Raw genomic sequence first — 19,355 nt, 5'->3', positions numbered from 1 at the left:
TATTAGATTTTATTGGCAAATTAAGATAGCATAAGGATAAAGGTACAATTTAGTTTTCTGTTCTTAGAAGAAAACAGAATTCTGTCACTTAGAGGCATTCTGTATTAAGAGGAACAAGATAAATTGTTTGCTTCCATATTAGAAAAAAATCAAAGTCAGACAAGGATTATGTTAATCTTGTGGCATAAAGACAACATTTAGCCTTTTCGAGTCAAGTATCTATCAAAAACTAAAATTTTAGGATCCCATCTCAGTGAGCCTGGACTTCGTGAAAGGCTTCAGCCCTTGTATGAAATTGGAGCTCTTTGTGAGTAATCAGGGATCAAACTAGTCATGATTCTGGAAAAGTGTGTCAGAGATTAGGGGAAACCAGAACTTCTGATAGGACTCAGCTGCTAGGGCTCTTACCAAAGACCACCATATATTAAGCTCGGAGTAGTGCAGCTAATCTCAGACTTCCTACTAATAGGGATGGTGCTCTTAGGATGTTGGCTCTCTTGGTTAGGGTTGGATGGAGTCTGTGTATTTTTAGCCTCAAGGACTCCATCTGAGTGGGAAAAGGAGAAAAGGAACTGTTCAAATTCCTGATCAAGCATTAAGTGGCAAGATGTTCTTTTGGGACTTATTCAAGCAGGAGTTTTATGACTATAGAGCTTGATTTTAGAGGAATGATTGTTGAATTTATGAGCATTTGGACTAGATGGATATTAAGACGCCATTCAACTTCTTTCCATGATTCTATACTCAACATATAGGTAAGCCTAGCTCTGTGGATGTCTTTTATTTGCCTTTATAGCTTCTTTTTGTCCTGGGGACTTTGCCAATACTTTGAGACAAATCATTTCCTAAGCACATAAGCAGAAGAATTTCTTTCTCTCTTTTTTCTTTTTCCTTTTTTTTTTTTTCCTTTAGAAAGATACAAATGACCTACAACACTTGGCGAGCACATGGTTTCTGGCACAAGGTAAATTCAAAGAGGTTTTGTGAACAGCATAATTCAGTCAGTTGGGAATGAAGAACAATATACTTTAAAGAATACCCGAAACCTGGACAGAAAGGAGGCAAAATGGGAGAGTCTGTTGATCTCCTTGGTACACACAGCTGTGCTCAGAACAGATACCATAAGGGCAGTGGGTCTGAGAAGATAAGGCTGCTTTCCTTTTATTGAGCAGTTCTATTGTGAAGGCAAGGTCAAAAATGCTAATCAAGCAGCAGAAACCCGAGTCAAATTGCATAAGCAACAAGGGCCTGTTCCTCAATGCTAATTAATGTTATCACAGAAGATGGTAAAAATGAGAATATTACCTACTTGTAAATTAATAGGATATGCTGAAACATACCACAAGGGAGGAATTGCCCATGCTAAATAGTATAAAAGAGATTGCCGCTGGCAATTGGTTACTGGTAAAGAGGTTTCTACATTATGTATAAACTCTAGGAGATATGACTTGAAGTATGCCATGAATCTTTAATTGAGAGAAAATCATTTGTGCAGGATAAAGTGTGACGGCAAACCCATACGTCTTTTTTTATTATCTATATAGAATGTTGATTGTGAACTATTTGAAAAAAATATGTTGCACTAAATTATTATGCCATGATCAGATCAGATCAGTAATGTACGTGTCTATATTTGCTACAGAAGTCAGCAGGTTATCTGTGTTTTGAGTTGTCGCCTTTGACTGCAGTCTAATTGCTAACTGCTGTTACATGGAACTTAAACTAGGTTGATTCATTGATGTAATTCCCAGAAAAGCCAAGAAAAATCTATTTCAATGATTTTGGAAGTGGGACCTAACTTTTCTTTATTGTAAATTCAATTTTTATTAGATTTACCTAAAAAGTGGAGAGAGAGGGAGAAGAAGGTCTTGGTAGGATAAAGGAATGAAAAATAAAAAAGGTGTTGAATGAAAACTAGGTTGAGAGCCTGATACAGCCATTCATAGATTATGTCTCATACCTAAAATTCTAGAGTGTTTTGAAGTAAATACACTAATATCATTCAGTGGTCATAAACTTATAGAGCCCATTTATTATTAATTTTAAAAAGAACATGTACCCTTTTATGTCTTATTCTCTCATACTCCAAATATGTGGAGTGACATGCTTCCTAGTTTTTTGTTTTGTTTGGTTTGGTTTTGGTTTCGGTTTGTTTACCCTATACAATTAACTAGTCAGCTAATTTCTATCTGTTCTTTTATGGTTGTTGTTAAATGTTCTCTGATTATTCCTTCTGTTGTTATCCTTAACCTTGTGGTTTTTATCTTTATCAAAGTCATCAACCTCCTTTTTGTCACTATTGATCAGAAGCTGCCATTGCTCAAAAAAATAAAACTAAACTAAGAAGAACCATCTGCCTTTGCTTATCTTACCTAACTTTCGTACACCATTTACCTTTGTTTGTCATTCTTATCAGACCCTCTGGCTTCCATACCTACATGCTTTTGATTTTCCTCCCATTTATTCTTATAATTTTTGTCTTCTTATATAGGAAGATCTATTTTTTGCAAACTTAAAATATTGTTGTTCTTCAAGAATCTTCGTTTCTCTCTTCTCAAACTACAGTGTCCCTGAGAAAGCTCCTACAATCCCATGCCTTCAGTTGTTCTTAGGAGACTGATGTCTCCTAAATATTTATCTCCAAGTCATATCCATTCCTGACCTTCAGACTGGCATATGATCAGATTCATTTGGCTTGTGCTCTGACATCTCAAACTCATTTTGTTCAAAAGCAGACCTGTCATCTTTCCCCCATTTTGCTAATTTTCTCAGTTCCATAGCAAAGTGACGGGTTCCATGCTCTACTCAGTTTCCCAAGACCCAAATGTCATCTATCAGCTCTTCTCTCTTTAACTTGAACACCCATTACTTTATATTCTGTTAGTTCTGTACCTCATAACTCTGTCTTGAATCCTCCCATTTCTTCCCTTTGCCTAACATATCATCTTTCACCTGGATTTCTGTAACAGTCTCTTGAATATTTTGCCTTCAGTCTTGGCCAAACTTAGAATATGCTGAATGATCTTATTTACACACAAATTTAGAATGTATGGTTATCCTGCTTCAAACCCTTCGGTAGATCCCCATCACCCCCACATTTAAGATTTCTGACATTGACTGCAAGCTCTTACTTTCTATTTGCAGTTTAATTTTCTGTCTGGTCTTTTGCTTATTCCTCCCTGGAAAATTCAGTCACTCTGAATTTCTTTAAAATTTCCAGCCATTCTCATTTCTGGTGCATTGTGCATGGTCCTTCCTGTTCCTGAATCATTCACTTTTTCTCCTCTATTCTTCACAGTCTTTGCCCGATTAGTTCCTAATCTTGCTTCAGTCCTTAGCTATGTGTCATCTCTCTAATCTCTGATGAGCGTAGCAGTTCCTCTACATGAACTCTGTGTTGTTTGTCTCATGCTATATTGTAATGTCCTACTTACTCATCTATACCTCTTCCAGATTTTGAATTCCTTGAGTCCAGGGAGTATACCTTTCTGCCCTTTCTTCAGTGTTCAGTTTAGTAGCCAATAAATATTTGTCAAGTGAATAAGTGTAAGCAGAGTCCTTACACTTTACACTTGATTGTAACCTCCGAATTCAATGGATACTATACTAGAATTTTACCTACCATACTAAAATCATCTATGTTTTAAACTGGAATTCAGAATTAATCTATTATGATTCTATTATTCTGATTCAGAATTAATCTATTATGAATCTTATTTGGAATAAGATTCCAAATCTTATTCATATTCCACTAATTCCTGACATACCATAAAAATTACTGAAGTAGCTGATCTGACATGATAACCATCACCATCAACTCTGGCCCTCCACCTGTCATACTACTTACTATTCTCGGAGGGTGATATGGTCATAGTATCCTTCATTCTTTTAATTTTTTTAATGACACATATAATATGTAAGAGTATGCATAACATATAAGCACATTTTAAAACAAAAATAATGAAGCAGGGGCACCTGGGTGGCTCAGTCTGTTAAGTGTCTGCCTTCGACTCAGGTCATGATCTCAGGGTCCTAGGATCGAACCCCACATCAGGCTCCCTGCTCAGCAGAGAGCGTGCTTCTCCCTCTCCTCCCACTTGTGCTCTCACAATCTATGTCTCTCAAATAAATAAATAAAATCTTTAAAAAATAAAAAAATGAAAAAGCAAAATTCTATATATCAATCATATTACTCAAACATTAGAACATCATCAACATTGTTCAGGACCCTGCAGGCCTCACTCAGATTGTAATTCATTTCCTCCTACCTTAAATGTAATCACTAACCTGAGTTTTATGTTTATTATTCTATTGTCACACTTAAAGTCTTACCTACCTACTTACTTACTTTTTTACTGTTTTATATTTTCTGTGTCTGTCGATTGATTTCATTTTTTTAAAAAAGATTTTATTTATTTATTTATTTGCCAGAGAGAGAGAGAGCATGCACACAAGCAGAGGGAGCAGGAAAGAGAGAAGCAGACTCCTTGCTGAGCAGGGAACATGATGTGGGGCTCGATCCCAGGACCTGGGACCATGACCCAAGCTGAAGGCAGATGTATAACCCACTGAGCAACCCAGGTGTTCTACACTTTAAGTTTCAAATATATAAGCATGAATTTTTAAATAATGTATTATTTAGGTTTTTCATGTTCAGGGTGTTTGTACAAAAACATTGTGTTTTTTCCTAACTCTTTATTCTCAATGTTATGTTTCCGGAATTCAGCCATGTAGTAGCTATAGCTAATTTATTTTTATTGTTAAAAAAGTCCATTAAAATTTATATATTCAGGGGTGCCTGGGTGGCTCAGGTGGTTAAATGTCTGCCTTCGGCTTGGATCATGATCCCAGAGTCCTGGGATGGAGCCCTGCTTAGTGGGAGCCTACTTCTCCCTCTCCTTGCTGCTTGTGCTCTCTCTTGCTATCTCTGTCACTATTTGTCTCTCTCGCAAATAAATAAAATTTTGAAAAAAGTACATATATTTCATTTTATATGTATTTTCCCCTCTTTCAGAATGTTTATATTCAGACCCATGAACAAAATTATTTTGTAATTTTCCTTTAAAATTTCCTTCTATTAAAAACATTTCATATATATGAAATTATATTATGAATATGAATTTATATTATATAAATTATTTTTATATTTATACAATATATGTTTATATATTTTCCCTCCCTCTTTTGGGATGTTTGTAATCAGTTTCAGGAATATAAATGTTTGTAATCAGGTTCATGAATGTAATTGTTCAAGGTGCCACCCAGGTACCCCAGAATATATAACTTTGGACAAATACTTCTATTTTTATATCTTTTCCTGATTTGGTGTCTGTTGTGTTAAATTCATAAAGTAAGTTGGAAAGTTTTTTTCTACCTAAAAGAAAGGAATTTTTTCTTCCTTCAATGTTTAATTAATTTTGCCTCTAAAATCATATAGGTCTGGGGTTACTTGGGTAGTTTGCCATAGTTATTTGGGATAGATTCAGTTACTTTCATGGCTATAAGATTATTTAGGTTCTCTATTACATCTTGAGTCAGTTTTTGTAATTTGTATTTTCCTGGAAATTAATTTCATAAATATTTTGGGATTTATTTGCATGTGTTTCATAATATTCTTAATATTTATTCTCATATATTTTTATTCCTACACTTCAAATTAGACAGGAGGCTCATTTATTTTATTAGCCATTTTCTTTTTTTTTTTTTTTTTAAGATTTATTTTATTTTATTTATTTGACAGAGAGAGATCACAGGTAGGCAGAGAGGCTGGCAGAGAGAGAGAGAGAGAGGGAAGCAGGCTCCCTGCCGAGCAGAGAGCCCGATGAGGGACTCGATCCCCGAGATCATGACCTGAGCCGAAGGCAGTGGCTTAACCCACTGAGCCATCCAGGCGCCCCATTAGCCATTTTCAAACAACCAGTACTTATCTTTGTTTATCCTTTCTATTAAGAAAATGCAAATTTTTTGGATTTATTTTTAATTTCTTTTTTTTTTTTTTTCCTGGATATTTTGTTTGTCTGCTATCTTAAGTTGGAGGCTTGGCTCATTGACTTTCAGAATATTTTCTTATATATGGTAAGCCTGTATATTTCCTTTTAAAGACTATATCACATAAGATTAATATATAGTATTTTTCTTATGTTCAGTGCTAAATATTTTCTTATTTACAAATTTATTCTTCAACATTAAACTCATTATTTAGCTGTTGTTTTAAAAAATTACTTTAGGTGGTGACTGGGTGGCTCAGCTGGCTAAGTGATGGACTTGATTTTGGTTCAGGTCGTGATATCAGGGTTCTGAAGTCAAGTCCTGCATCTGGGCTCCATGCTCAGTGGGGAGTTTGCTTGAGTTTCTCTCTCTCCCTCTCTTACCCCACTCCCTTGTGTGCATGCTCACTCTGTAAAATAAATAAGTAAATCTGTAAAAAATTACTTTAGAATTCAAAAAATTAGTTAATTATAATCATGATTAATAATTATTAGAATTATGAAAATAAGTTTAATAATTTTACAGAATGTATTACATTGTACTTAGAGAGTAGTCTTAATTATTTCAAGTTTTAAAAATTTTCTGACCCTTTGTGGCAAGGTAAATGGATGGAATATGATCTACTTTAGTCAGTGGTTAGACCTGATGTTACATATGTTGTTTAGTTTGACCTTGTTCCTTGTGTTGTTTTAATGTTCTAAACTTTTACTTGTTTGATGTCTCTTATTTTGATGTTTGATTTCTTTCTTCTTGTGTTTGTGTTGTGTTTTACTTCATTTATTTTGACTACGTTATTATGCTCATATAAGTTTAGAATATCCCTCCTTCCTTTTAATCCTTCATTGGATTAAACCTTATATTAGTATGTTTTGTCTTTATTTCCGTGCCTTTTGCTTTTTTTTTTTTTTTAAGATTTTATTTATTTCTTTGAGAGAAAGAGAGAGAGAGGGAGCAAGTGGGCGGGGTTAGGAGTGGCAGGCAGAGGCAGAGGGAGAAGCAGATTCCCTGCTGAGGAGGGAACCCTACATAGGGCTCCTTCCCAGAACCCTGGGATCATGACTTGAGCCAAAGGCAAACCCTTAACCAGTTGAGCAGGCACCCCTACCTATTGCTTTAATTTCTATTTTCTCTTATGCTAGGAGAGCAAAAATAAATCTTATTATTTACCCAAAATATCTTTTCCATCATTTTACTTTCAGTCCTCTGTATTCTTAAAGGTTACATGTACTTTTATAAAGAACATGTAGATTATTTTTTTAATTTTAGGCAAAAATATTTGTATTTTAATGAGAGATGTTAGAGCATTTTGTGTTTATTTTGATTATGGATTTAAGGAATATTTCTAAAATGGTTTTTGTGCTTTCTGTTTCTTCTGCTTTTTTTGATTGTTTTATCTTGAATTTTAAGATTGGTTGAGGTTATTGTTAAAATCGTAGTTGTGATTATCACTTAATGTTTTGTCTATACATACACTTTTTTGATACTCACCCTGAAGATTTTAACATGCATATTTAACTTATAAAAGAGAGATCTTCTGAGGTCATTTTCCTTCTGCCTGAAGTATACTTCATCATTTAGTAAAGATCTATTGGTGAAAATATTATCCAGTGATTTTTTTTTTGTTTATGTTTAAAATGATCTTTTTTTTTTTTAATAGGTTTTATTTATTTGACAGAGAGAAATCACAAGTAGAAAGAGAGGCAGACAAAGAGAGAGAAGGGGAAGCAGGCTTCCCTCCAAGCAGAGAGCCCAGGGATCATGACCTGAGCCAAAGGCAGGGGCTTAACCCACTGAGCCACCCAGGTGCCCCTTCTTATTTTTGAAAGAAAATTTTGATGAGTATATAGTTCTGGATTTCATTTGAAGCTATATTCCACTGTTTTCTATTATCCAATATGAAGTCAATGGTCAAATTGCCAGATATTATTTGGTTTACTATTTTATCTCTTTTAAGGTGTTTCTCAGTTTTGTTATGGTGTAAATACATGTAGATATGTAGTTTTTTTTTAATTTACAATATTAGACATTGTATTTATAATATTAGACATTCTTTGGGCTTCCTTGATTTGAATATTTGTGTCTTGCAGTAGCTTAGAAAAACTCTCTTCATTCATTTCTTCAGACATTTCCTACCTCTCGTTTTCTCTCTTCCTTCTCTCTGTTAATTTTAGTTAGTTTTGTGATAGACTAGCCCATTCTTTCCTCCATGTTGTTCACCTTCCCTGTTTTCCATCATTCTGCCTTCTGGTACATTCTTTCAAAATGCTTGCTTCTATATTCCAGTTCACTAATAACCTCTTAATTTGCATCTTATTTGCTCTTTATCCAATTCATTTAGTTTTTACACTCTTCTCATTTCAAAAAATTCTTTTTGTTTCTTTTTGAAATTGCCCATTTGTTTTTGATTGCCTTTTTAGGTTCTTTTTTATAACCTCATTTTTAAGAATAATATAAACATATTTATTGTTTTATATCTGCTAATTTTATGTTTATACTCTATGTGATCTGATTTGTGTCTTTGGATACTTAATCATTTTTCATTGCAAAATTATTTTCTTTGCATGCTCTCAGGATAATAATTTTAAGGCCTGGTTAAAGTGTGTTCCTTTTTTTTTAATTTTTAAAAAGATTTTATTTATTTAAATGACACAGAGAGATCACAAGTAGGCAGAGAAGCGGGCAGGTGGGGGGGGAGGAGTAGGCTCCCTGCTGAGCAGAGAGCTGGATGCGGGGCTCAGTCCAAGGACCCTGAGACCATGATGTGAGCTGAAGGCAGAGGCTTAACCCACTGAGCCACCCAGGTGCCCATGAAGTGTGTTCCTTGGTTATTTTTCATTGTAGTATTATTTCCTTCGTATGCTATTAGTATGATAATTTTGAGGGCTGGTTGCAGAATGTTGCTATAGGGAGAGTTATCCTTTGTTCCAGCAAGTTTCCTAGAGGCAGTACTACTGAGAACCACTTCAACTAAATTAGTATTCTTCTTTGGGTACTTGGAGACCTCCAGGTAGGATGAATACTGGCCTTTTATGAACATGTAGCTAGTATTTTCAGGGAAGATTTTTTCTTTTTGATTAGAAGCTGAAGTAGGCTGGCAGTCCCATTTCCTTCTCCTTCTTCAAACAGTGCACCAGACACACAAGATGCTGATGGTATAACTTTTGGGGGGTTCCAGTTTTATGTCTTTGTGTGAGTACATTTGATTCAAACTTCCATGTTCCTCAAGACCCCAGATTTTGACATTTGTCCCAACTAAGCCCTTTAAGTCTTAGTGTGTAGGCCACCTTGGATTGACACATGCCTCCAAGGTAAATACCAGAGAGGTAGTTACTTGCTTCTGCAGATTTTTCTCTCAAAATTTGACCAGGACATCAGTTCACGTAAAACTTATAAAGGTCATGCTTTTTCACCTTTAAATGAAGCAGTTAGCAGTAAGAGTAGGTGATCTCTTCTGTTACGACTCTTTCAATATCTTCAAGTGGGTTTTTCAAACTGTCTATTTTAGGGATGAATTAACTGGTGGCCTTAATGGTAAAGAGAGGATGTTAACATATCATACCTTGTGAAGAGTGCTCTAAGGGACTGCAGTTAGGGGGCTGTATTCACTGGCTAGTAATGTTCAATGCTTGAGAACATTGCTTCATCCTGAAATGAGGATGTATACTCCATGGGATGACTTGCAGCTGTCATCTCATAAACAAATTCCAGATGCTGGTGATAGCTAATGTGTTGCTTCACCCAGGTAACATTACATATTAAAAGAACTCACTTCCAGAAAATACTTTGACACAAAGCAGACAGTAAAAATGTGAAAATGCCAGGCACTTCAGCAAAACTTTGATGCAAAGAAACCTTACTTGATATTATTCAGATTATGCCTACAGAGTAAAACCAATATATCACTATCAGTATTGAGGCAGCGATGCCAATATGTCTTCATTTGGGGTCAATAGATGTTGATCTACTTACTCTAGAAAAAGTGCAGCTGCATTTTTTCAGCTATCTCCAAAAATTAGTGACCATAGTTAATAGGATGTCCTAAAAAGTATACCACAATATTGGTACATAAAAGAAAATTTAAATAAATTGAACTAAAGAATTACCATTGTATCATTTTATTATTCTCCCTTTATAGCCCCTGTGTAAATGAAACTGCTTTCTTTGCTCTGTGAAGATAAGCAATTTCACTCCCCAGTCTGAATAGCATGGCACTGACGAACAGCTGTGAATGAATCAAGTACAGGGTAAACATACAAGACAGCAAATGATTTTGAAGCCCAACAGCCCATGAACAATAACTGTAATTAAACTCAATAAAGAACAAGGAAAGAGAAAAGATGCAGAGTAGAAAAAAACAATGGTAACAACAACAAAACTCCACAATAGCCAAACAGCCTGAAAAGATTGAAGGAAACCGGCAGAACACCAGAGAATTGCTGAAGCCACTGTGCTTTGCATTCACCTTAATAGATCATTTTATGTATCAAATACCAGTTTTCCTCCCAAGGGATCTAAAAGCTAAATTCATGGTCAATACATTCTTGAATATATTTACTGGATTTTGGAGTATGTAACAAATGACGGAGAAATAAAACATACCTTATGTTTCCTTCACTTTTATTTTTTTTTTTCTTTTCGTAGTCATTTTAGCAGGTAATTTTCTGCATTTAATGGAAACACAGCATCTGAAAGTGTCTTTAGTGGGGTAGTTTGTCATTTCCCTTGTTTGTTCCTAGCTTCTGACATTATTTATCTAGTGTTTTTCTCCCTGGTCTCATTTTCTTGTCTTCCTGTCACTCTTTGTCGGATGGGCCTGACAGTTCATTGATGTTTTTATAGAACCTGACTGTCGTATTTTCCAGATGCAACATTTAAAGCATATTGAAAAGTCATAAAAACACATATGCACACAGCAGTGTGGTTTTTTCCCAAGAGTGCATGGAAATAGAAGGTTAATGTGCCAGTTTACATAGCCACTTCTGTCTTATTAATGTGAAAGAAAGATTTTTATGTTTCTGATTTCACCTTCAAAAATCATCTTTCCCAATGTAAACTTGATCAGTTTCAGGAAGCCATACTAATCCAGCTGCAACTAATGGAGTGTGTGAGAATGATGTGAACAAAAATCAAATCAATGCCATGCAAAGGGTGATGACCCTATTTTGTTCAGAAGCAATGGGAAATATAAACCGACTTCTCTCTTTTGTGAAGTAAATCGAATAAATTGAATAAAGTCATTTTAAATTAGCCAGTGATAATCTCTTGCTGATGTGGCCGTGACATTAGCAGAAATAATAGGAAAAGGGATTCAATCTAAATTGAAAACAATCTGAAGCAGTGAGTATTTTACTGTCATTAAATTTTCCGTTTTGCAAGAGACTGGCACTCAGCTCTGTAGTATATTGAGTAACTCCTACAGATTTTTGTCAGGGTTTTATTATTATTTTGGAAATATGGTATATCCGAGTCTGTGTTCTCAAGACCCATGTTCCTAGATTTAAATTCCCATGGAACCTGGATGAAGCTGGCCATGTTCCTTAGATTCCCTGAGATTCTTGTTTGAAAATGAGGACCATAGTACCATGGTAACCACTAAGGAGAATTGTGCTGAGAATGCAAGATTTCACATACATAGAACATGGTCAATTTCTTGGCACTTACCAGGAGTTCAGTAAATGTTGTAAACCCCACCCCTACTTTGTTTCTCTGCTTGCTTCCTAACAGTAAAAGCTTATAATCAGACACTTAAGTGTCAAATAATTCTTATTTCATAGCACATCTCTTATATCCATTTTAGGTATTAAGACACTTTGCTTTTCATTCTCCACTTTACATCCCTCTCTACTGTACAGTGACTTGTCTAAGAATGTACTGTTAGTAAGTTTCAGAGTGATTAGAAGGCAGGTTTTCCTGACTTTGGAACCCATATTCTTAACCACATTTAAACTTCTCTGCTTTCATAATGAACTGAGGAAGGACGGCAGGTTTGCTTCAGTCAGAAAACTACTCTCTTGATTCTGACACAATGTGTTTGCTTGATTTCTGGCCTCCCTAGGTGACCTATGGGCTCTCACAACATCTGTTGTCCTGTATTCACTTTCTATCGGTGTCTAACATAAATTACCACAAAACTGAGTGATTTAAAACAACATATATTTATTATCTTGTAGTTTCTGTTGGTTAAGAATCTCGGCATGACTCATCTGTATCCTTGGTGTTATAGTATCTCACAAGCCTGCAGTCAACTTTGGCAGTTTCACCTAAGGGCTCAACTAGGGAAGGATCTGCTTTGAAACTCCCTCAGTTGTTGGCAGCATTCAGTTTTTCCTTAGCTGTTGGCCTGACGACCACAGATCCTCACTGGTGCTTGGAGGCCACTGTTATGTGCTGAATTGTGTCCTTCCTTACCCTCCCAATTCATATGAATTTGAAGCCCAAACCCCCAGTGTGCATTTGGAGGTGAGACCTCTACGGAGGTAATTAAGGTTAAATGAGGTCATCCCTTACCCAATAGGGCTGAGGTCCTTATACAAAGAGCAAGAGATCCCATAATTCTCTCTGTTCCCATGTGTGCATAGAGGAAAAAGCCATTTGAGTACACAGTGAGATGGTAGCCAGAAACCAACCCTGATGTGATGGCACCTTGATCTTAGACTTCCAGTCTCCACAACTATAATAAAATAATTTTATGTTACTCAAGGCACTCAATTTGTAGCATTCTTTTATGGCAGCCTGGGCAGACTATTATAGCACTCTTAACTTTCTGCCATGTGGGTCTCTTCACCATGGTAGTTTGCTTCTTTAAAGTGTGCAAGCTGGGAAAGTAATAGAATCAATCTGTTGGTAAGACAGAAGTCACAATATAGGAAAGCTCAGCTTTCCTATATATTCTGTCAATCACAGAATTGACATCCCTCTCAGGTTACTTAAAGGACCAGATTCCAAAGGCTGTGAATACCAGAAGGTAGTGTTCTTTGGGCCCATTTTAGGAGCTACCACACTTCCTGAATCTTAGGAGGCATGCCTGAATTTCAGGTTTGGAACTTTGGAGCTAATGGCCAATAGCAACTCTTGAGTGCTACCTAATTTTCCTTTCAATCTGAGTATGCTATGACCCCCTTTTTGTTTACTCTTTGGAATTATGTTATGAAGTTCTAGGGGTACCCTTCCTAGGGGTCTCTTCTTCGCATTCAAATAAGCAGTGAAATAGAGGTCTGTCTACTCTGAGGATTCTTTTCTACCCAACTGACATATTTCACTTTTTCTTTATGACTTTGGCCTGGTCAAGCAAGGCTTGGGCATGTTTCTTATTCTTTCTTTTCCTTAACTCCTCTTTTCAATTTGTTAAGACTGGATATAGCTTTCCTTCTTTTTTTTCTTCCTGTTTGGGAAATAATTCCATTTTGTAAAATTCTGTGACCAAATTAACAAGGATTATTTCGTGATATTTTAATGGGAGAAAGAGGGGTGCCTGGTTGACTCAGTTAGGTATCCAACTCTTGATTTCAGCTCAGGTCACACAGTCTCAGGATCATGGGATTGAGCTGCATTGGACTGCAGAACCAGTGGGGAATCGCTTGGGAGTCTCTCTCTCTCTCTCTCCCTTGGCCCTTCCTTCCCCACCATGCACCCCCCCCCCCCGCAATAAATAAATCTTTAAAAAAAGTAAATGGGAGAAAGATGACAAGAAGATTAGCATAAATCTTTTTTTAAGAGACAAATCCTACTTTTCATTATGTATTATTTTTCTGTAGGCTTTAAAATTCAATTGAAATGGCAGAAGCCAAAACTCAGCTGCTTCTCCAACCCTTGCACTTGAAGTAGATACATATTTTGAGATGAAGAGGGAAAAAACAAGTCACGTATAAGGAAATATAATGATAAAAAAAGCACATTATTATTTTTGAGAAAATGATTTGTTGCAAGGTTTTCCTTACATAGAGAAGTTAGAAAAGATCTGTAACCTAAGGAATTTGCCTAATTCTTCCTTGTATACAAAGCTTTTCTCTACAAAATTGCTATGTGTGTAGAGCAGAGCTTGGACCAAAGCCAAACTACTCAGATTCTGGCAATATGTAGCAGTACATCTGTTCTAAGGCTAATAGAGGGACTTGTGAAATCATAATACCATATTTGAATCAATTGCATTTTCTTAATCAGTGATGAGGAAAAGGAGTGTCAGGGATTTAGAAACACTGTTTCAAAAAAGTGTTGAAGCACGTGGCCCTCCAGGCCAGATGGACTTGAGCCAGAACCACCGAACTCCCCATTACCTGAAACCTTCACAATCACCTTGGAAGCACAGATGCTGGGGCACCTGACCAATTCAAATTACATTGCCTTTGTGTCCGCTCTCTTACAGATGCAGAGGCAGACTCTGCATGCATTGGCCTGTGGTCCCAAGGAAGCTTGGCTGACTTCTATCCAGAAACAGGATTAAAATGGAAATTATATCTTAGATAGATCTTTGAAGGATGTATATTAGAAACCTGAAGGGTTTTTATTAGAAGGGGTTATTATTATTGAAGAGGTTTTATTAGAAACTTGATTTTCTATTATCTACTGAGTTTGTAACTTCATTACCCAACTCAGAGTATCCAGAGGTTTTTGTTTTGTTTTGTTTTGTTTGGCTTAAAGATTTTATTTATTTGTTTGAAATAGAGATAGTATGAGCAGAGGCAGAGGGAGAGGGAGAAGCAGACTCCCCACTGAGCAGAGAGCCCAATGCAGGACCCTGAGATTATGACCTGAGCCAAAGGCAGACACTTAACTGACTGAGCCACCCAGGTTCCTCTAGAGTGTTGTTTAACTCCTGGAGTACAATGAGGAAATGGCTACTAGGATTTGACTTATGGGTATAACATTCAGCTCTATGCTATAAAGAACAGAAATTATGATTCTACTTGCACTATGCTATGGAAATGTCACCCAGATTATCTATTTTTGCATCCATGCAAGTAGAATATATTTGTCCTTTCCTGGGATTTGGGTATTATATCAATGTGCTATTTCAGACACTGGTAGAGGTATCATGCACACACAAACATTCTCTCAACCATTCAAGGCTTAACCAACATTAACTGAGTAGTACCTACATTTCAGGCACAGTTAAGGGTAACAAAAACTCAATCAGCAGATAGGTACTGGATAGGAATTCTGTTAGAAAAATAGTAGAAATTTCCTACTTCTTTCTATCAGGAAAGTTTATGTAATTATCTAATAATTGGCTATGTAAAGATAAATATTTCCATAGAAAGTCATCTTATAAAGTGTTAGAATTGAAAAAAGATTTTAAAGGTCATTTACTTGAGTGTTTTAGATGGCACAGTTCAGTAGATTCTATGAGATTCAGTGAGAAGGATTAGGCTAATTTTATTTAATCTCATTATTGATTAGGCCCAGAATTGACATTCCTGGAAGAGGATCACTCTTGATATATTATTTCCTACCCCAAAACATTACTATTATGACCACAGGAGAAGGCAAAAAGCAGGGAAGTCAAGACAGTAAAACTGCGAGGTAAAGTTTCTCCTGATCTAACTACATATGAAGGAAAGACATTTTGGTAGATATTCTCCAAAGATGACCACCATCAATCCCTTTCCTCCTTGTGTGCATGTGTTGCCCTACACATTAAAAGATGGAATCTAATTTTCCTTCACTTGGATGTAGGGTAGATTCAGTGACTTGTTTGAACAGCCGATGGTAGTGATGTTCTGGGACTTACCAGTTCAAGTCATATGATGCCTTGAAATTTCTGCCTTCTATCTCTTAGCTCATGGGTGTTCCCTCTGGAACTTACACACCATGTTCTCAGGAACCTATGCCACATGTGGAAGCCATGTTCAGCTTCTCTAACGGAGAGCTCAGCTGAACTCCTCCCAGCCAACAACCAGCATCGAGCTGTGTCAGTGGAGCTTTTATATGACTCCAGAATCTACTGCCATTTGACAAAAAACACATTTAAAATCCTGAGCAATAACTGCCAAAATGAGACAAATCGATCCAGAGAACCATGGAACATAATGGCAAATTATTATTTTAAGCCATTGCATTTTGAGGTTGTTATGCAGTTCCAGCTGTGTCCATTCTGGGTCTAATCAATAGCTTCAGGTTAAACCTAATCCTTCTCACTAAATCTCACAGAACATATTATTGAACACTGCTCTCCAAAGACCTAAATTAGATGATCTTTTAAGTTACTTCCAATTCTAAGATTCTCTAAGAAAAGTTGATTTTCTGTAGAAATATCAGAATAGATGGCCATTAGGTCTTGAGGCCTATATTCATCACTGATATATCAATTGGCCAAAACTGTAATGAATTATAGTGGAAATTGTTCTCTTAAGTTTTATAAACATTTTCTCACAATAATCCCAATACTCTGTGTAGACCCAGAACATCACAACCCAAAGATCATTCATCTATAAGCAAATATATGAAATCGTGGTTTTTTGTATAGTAAGAGATAAATTTGGTAATTGAAAATTATTATATGTGGCCAAAAATAATTCTATTCTCTTTCTCCTATCAAGCTTAGTACTCTGAAGGCTAGAATATCAGTCTTTCATGTCTTGGTAGGTTTTGACTCAACTTCTTTATTCCAGGCATGTTTGCTTCTTACTATTTTTATACTTCTTATTCAGGTTAATTAACATACAATATTAGTTTCAGGTATCCAACATAAAAATTATTCAAAAATTCTATGTATTATTTAGTGCTCACTGTCACCATACAACATTATTACATGTTTTTGACTGCATTCCCTATGTTGTTCTTTTTATCTCCATGACTTAATTTACTTTATAACTGGAAGTTTGAACCTCCTAATCACCTTTATTCAATTTTACTCACTCTTCTACCTACCTCTCCTCTGGCAAACACCAGTTTGTTCTCTGTATTTGAGTATATTCTTTTTTTTTAAATTTTTTCTTTGTTTCTTTGTTTTTTAGATTCCACATGTAAGTGAAATCATGGAACTTGTCTTTCACTTATTTCACTTAACATAATACTCTCTAGTCTATCTATGTTGGTGCAAAGGACAAGAATTCATTCTTTTTTATGGCTGAGTAATATTCTTATGAATGTAAGTGTATGTGTACACATTTCTTCTAAGATTTTTATGTTTAAGTTCTCACATTTAGGTCTTTAATCAATTTTGAGTTTATTTTTGTGACTGGTGTAAGGAAGTGGTTCGGTTTCATTCTTTTGCATGTAGCTGTCCAGTTTTCCCAGCACCATTTGTTGAAAAGACTCTCTTTTCCCCATTGTATGTTCTTGCTTTCTTTATCATAGATTACTTGACCTTATAAGCCTGAGTTTAATTCTGGGCTCTCTACTCTGTTCCATTGATCTATTGTCTATTTGTTTGTTTGTTTGTTTTGATTACTACAGCTTTATAGTATATCTTGAAATCTGGGATTGTGATACTCCGGCTTTGTTCTTTCTTGAGATTACTTTGGCTATTTTGGATCTTTTGTGGTGCCATACAAATTTTAGGATTATTTGTTCTAGTTTTGTGAAAAATGCAAGGGATTGCATTAAATCTGTAGAATGCTTTGGGTACCATGTCTATTTTAACAATATTCTTGCAATCTACAATCATGGGATATCTTTTCATTTGTGTTCTCTTTAATTTCTTTCATTAGTTTTTTTTTTTTTTAATGGGAACATTTTTATTATTATTACTAACATATATTATTTGTTTCAGGGGTACAGGTCTGTGATTCATCAGTCTTACACAAAACACAGTGCTCCCCACAATACATAACTGCCCCAGTGTCCATCACTTAGCCACCCCATCCCTCCTACCTCCGCCACATCACTCTTTTTTAAAGAGGTGTTTTTTTTTTTTTGTTTTTTTTTTTTTTTTGTTTTTTTTAGAGAGGGTGAGGAAAGGGCAGAGGCTCCAGCAGACTCCCTGCTGGATGAGGAGGCCAACACAGGACTTAATCTTACAACTCTGAGATCACAACCTGAGCCAAAATCAAGAGTTGGATGCTCAAGCAACTGAGCCACCCAAAAATCATCAATATTTTATAGTTTTCAGAATATAGGTATTTTACCTCTGTGGTTAAGTTTATTCTTAGGTATTTTATTTTTTGTGTGTGTGATTATAAGTGGGTTTGTTTTCTTAACTTCTCTTTCTGTTACTTTATTATTAGTTTGTAAGATTTAACAGATTTCCCAGGCATGCCTGGGTGGCTCAGTGGGTTAGGCCTCTGCCTTCGGCTCAGGTCATGATCTCAGGGTCCTGGGATCAAGCCTCACATTGGCCTCTCTGCTCAGCAGGGAGCCTGCTTCCCCACCCCTCCTACCTGCCTTTCTACCTACTTGTGATCTCTCTCTCTGTGTCAAATAAATAAAATGAATAAAAAATTTAAAAAGATTTCACAGATTTCTGTATATTAATTTTGTATACTGTGATTTCGTCTTATTAATGTGATGCTTCACACTGATTAGTTTTGAACACTGAACTACCCTTGCGTCCCTGGAATAAATCCTATTTGATCATGTGAATAATTTTTTTGATGTATCGTTGAATTCAATTTGCTGATTTTTTTGTCAAGAATTTTTGCATCAATGTTTATCAGAGATATTGGTGTGTAGTTCTTATTTTTGTGGTGTCTGTCTATCTTGGTTTCAGGGTAATAGTGGCCTTATAGAATGAATTTGGAGTCTTTGCTTCCTCTTCCAGTTTTTGGGATAGTTTGAGTAGAATAGGTATTAACTCTTTAAATGTTTGGTAGAATTGACCTGCGAATCCATCTTGTCCTGGAGATCTGTTTGTTGAGAGGTTTTTGATTACTGATTCAGTTTCATTGTTGGTAATCTGTTTAAATTTTCTTTTTCTAAGAATTTATTATTTTTTTTCTAGGTTGTCCAGTTTGTTGCTGTATAATTTTTCATAATATTTTTTATAATCCTTTGTATTTCTGTGCTGTTGGTTGTTATTTCTCCTTTGTTTCTGATTTTGTTCATTTAAATCTTCTTTTTTTTTTCTAGATAAGCTTTGCTTGAAGTTGATCAATAACTATCTTTTTGACAAACTAATACTTAGTTGCATTATCTGTTCTACTGTTTTTTGAATCTCAAGTTATTTATTTCTGTTATAAACATTATTATTATTTCCTTCTACTAGCTTTGGACTTATTTCCTCTTTTTCTATTTTAGTTCCTTAGGTATAAGCTTTAGCTGTTTGAGATTTTTCTTGTTTCTTGTTTGTTGAGGCCTATATTGCTGTAACTTTGCTCTTGTAACTGCTTTTGCTACAGCCCAAAGATTTTTTCCATTTTCATTTGTCTTTTTAAATTTCCTCTTCGATTTCTTAATAGACCTGTTCATTATTTAGTATCATATTGTTTAGC

The sequence above is a fragment of the Mustela lutreola genome, chromosome 2 (assembly GCF_030435805.1).
Source record: "Mustela lutreola isolate mMusLut2 chromosome 2, mMusLut2.pri, whole genome shotgun sequence".
NCBI classification, from domain to species: Eukaryota; Metazoa; Chordata; class Mammalia; order Carnivora; family Mustelidae; genus Mustela; species Mustela lutreola.
This window is presented reverse-complemented; position numbering follows the sequence as displayed.